Below are 3,612 nucleotides of genomic sequence, written 5' to 3' on the forward strand. Positions count from 1 at the left end.
TTGGCAATGTTGGGTCCAAGCCAGATTATAGGTCACTCACATCGGTTACTTCTCTTTTGAATTCTGATTATGTATTTTAGAACTAACCTTTTACTGTTTTTAATCCTTCAAGGTATACACTTTGCCTTGGTTTGCTTCTTCGCTGACTATGTAATCCATTTTTTTTTCTACCTTGGATTTTGTTTCTTCCCTGATCTTTTGTTACGGGCTACCCCAACAGGTCCCATACAAATACAGTAAAATCATGTTTATGATTTTCATATGCTTATGCTCCACGATTTTCATCTAAAGATGGTGTATAGGTGACGGGGTTTGGTGCATTGGCTTCTTTGCCCACGGTGAACAAGAGTGATGATAAGCAACTTCATAAAACTTCAATCTGCCGGACACAATTGTGAATCAAATTTTAGGGCGTTTGCAACTAAAAGTTTGTTGACAAGCTCCAACGTCGGAAAATGCAGCCGTGAAAGATGACGCGGACTTAGGTGTTGTTGCTTTTGTGCTCAAAATATGGTTTTTGTGCCAATTCTCAAAGAATAGGTCAACTTATAGTGAGAGAATGCAACCTTATATTTAGCTATGCAACCATTGTTCTAATTTGCATTTTAAAACTTCAAAGCAACTAATATTTAGTTTTTTTTCGATTGGTTGGTTATGTAGAAGGTGCAGCGTACATGGTTCTTTTATTACACCTCTTAATTAAAATTACTCTTTAATTAAATTACTGCTCGAATGCAGCTTCTCCTAAGGTTTTAACCGGAAGAAAAAGTGTAATAGAAGTTATGCATCTGGCACAAGTGAGATCACCTTTTATGCATTATTAACTTAAGAATCCAGATTTGTTGAAATCTGGTATACTGCAAATTAGGACAATACTAAGTTTCTAAGTTTTATTATTTACAGGTGGTGTCTTTTATGAGCTGTCCACGGTAATCTGCTATGTCGTTTGGTGTGACAGTCTTAGTTCTTTTCACGGTAATCTGCTATGTTGTATGGTGAGAAAGTAGTTGAGAGAGTTTTAAGTCATGTTATTTTCTTTTATCTTTGTCCTTAATGAAATTGTTGTCCACGGTAATCTGGTATGTCGTTTGGTGAGACAGTCTTAGTTTTTGTCATCAAAATATGAGTGTTTGGTATACTAATGACTGGATTTTTCCACAGGCTTTTGGGTTGTTGATGATGCAATGCAATGGAATGCACAAGGTATTGGCATATGCAGTACTGAAGTAGTTCCGAGTATAATTTCAGTTGATCCCTATTAATGCCTATGTTTAATCTTTTAAAACGAAACGGTTTAGTATTATTAAAGGAGAAAAAGAGTACTGAAAGAGTGCACAATGAGAACAATGTTACCTTTGAATAGAACTATGAAGTGAATGGCTTGATTCTACTCTTAGTTTGATTTTAAGAACAATGTTAAAGACCAAGATGGGGAATAAACTCAGAGATGGAGGAGTGGTCGATCATATATATATAGAGAGAGAAAAGGTAAAATCCCTTCTTCACTGTCAGTTTCATATGATGCCTAAAGTGTATTCTAATGCTAGGGATGATGTTATTATGGTATTGTACTTGCTCCTTACATTTTTCTTTCTTTTTTGACTAGGTTCAAAGGCTATATTTGGCGGACACCCAAAGGAGGGTTCTTTGTTCACTCTTTTAGTATGATAGAAAGTGTAAAGAGCAAATCCAAATATGTAAAGTAGCTATACTTTTGTATTTTTTTTTCAAACTATCTACTTAGGAGAAATATTATTTTGAAGTCCGATAAGTTACGTATATTTTCATTTAAGTAATACTACGTAAATTGATACTGCTATGGACTACACTCGGCAGTAAATCACCCATATCCCAGATTTTATTTTTGTGTTTTATAATTTCTGAGCACATATTTTCTGCAAATATCAGGGCCCGTGCAGAGCACGGGGGTCACACCTAGTTTTGTATAGAGATCCAAAAGTGACCGTGAATGGTAGATTGATGAAGCGCCAAACATTTACCATGCGTGAGTACCATGCGTTCATATTGCAGCAGAGGGTAGGCGAGGGGCAGAAACTGATAAGGGGTGTCTGTTTGTTACAACAATATGTAGTTGATACCTATGCATTCTTGGAAGAGTATAAAATTCAAATACAGCTAAGGAACCATTAAAATCTAAATCAACCATCAAAATCGAAAATCACTATCACTATCATCAACCATCAAAATCAAGAATCACTATCATCAAGAATGATTTACCATATGGGTCCATCTACACATTCCTGAAAGTTCGGGTCTATAGACCGTATTATTCTGCAAGCAGTAACATATAGGAATGAGAATCATGAATAGAAGGTTAAAGTGATTTGGTTTCAGATTTGGCGCCTTAGAGTGTCCACAATGGATGACCAAAACTGTAATATTGGTCTAGAAACCAATCGTGATGGGATGACTAAAATTAAACATAGTCGAGTTTTTTTTACTATTTCAGAGTATATTTGGTCTGAAATCCGGACCAAAATCATATTTGGTCAGGGGAGTTAAAAAGCGCGTTCGATACCAGGCGTAGATATAAGTGGCGTTTGAAGTGAGGCGAATATTATACATCTGCAAGTTGGTGAGGCGCAAATATAAGTTACTTTCAAGGGAGGCGAACGTATAAACTACGCCCCATCAAGCGTGGATATAATGTTCGCCCGATCAAAGGAGAACTTTAAAATTTCGTTTGATTCAGAAAAACATTAAATCCTCCATCAGACGGTGATATAATGTGTGCCCCATCGTCAGACGGTGATATAGTGTATGCCCCATCGTCAGGCGTAGTGTATAAAGCCATATGATAACTTTAACCTTCCACTCCACACCAAGCGTTAATATTATGTATGCCCAGCTCAAACGTGGATTATACGTCCACCCGAATATAAGACGTAAGTTATATTTGCGTTTGGTTTCAAGCGTTGATTAAACGTGCGCTCGACCATATATACTCCTGCACCGTAACATAGAACCACGGAGTAAACCAAATTTTTTTAGTTTCTTTTTTGTTTTTGCTTTTTGGTTATACTCGCACCAGTGCATTTGCTCTTAGGGGTACTTATTTAGAATTTTTCATTTATTTTTTCTTAGGAATAAAACAATTCCGAGTTTGCACTTATTTTTATTTGTTTGTTTAGTTTAAAAATAGATCTCTCAGGAGGAGAGAAACTAATCATCTTGATAAAGATAGGAATGTTAGTGTTATACGTTAAGAAAAAAATCACATGATAGAGCATCCAATATTCCATAAGCAATTAACAGACCCGTGCATCACTGACCGATCAAAACTCGAGAATATCTCTCTTGTCCTTCACCGGAAGTTTCAGACTTTCTCTTCTTTCCTCTTTTTCTTCACGCGATTCCTACATTGTATAAACTCCTCATGTATTAAGAGAAACAAATCCTAGGCTGTTATGGAAGGTGTACCCTGTAAAAGCAATAATATCTCCCCTGTATCATTCCACTTAACCAACTCTGTAACAACAAATATATACGGCTTTAGTTCTTCCCTTTTGTTTCTTCTTTACTTTCCGCGTCTCTGACTCAACAATCTGCCCTAACCCTGTCTGTTATAGAATAAAATATCAAAGAAGATAT

The sequence above is a fragment of the Papaver somniferum genome, chromosome 9, assembly GCF_003573695.1.
Source record: "Papaver somniferum cultivar HN1 chromosome 9, ASM357369v1, whole genome shotgun sequence".
Lineage (NCBI taxonomy): Eukaryota > Viridiplantae > Streptophyta > Magnoliopsida > Ranunculales > Papaveraceae > Papaver > Papaver somniferum.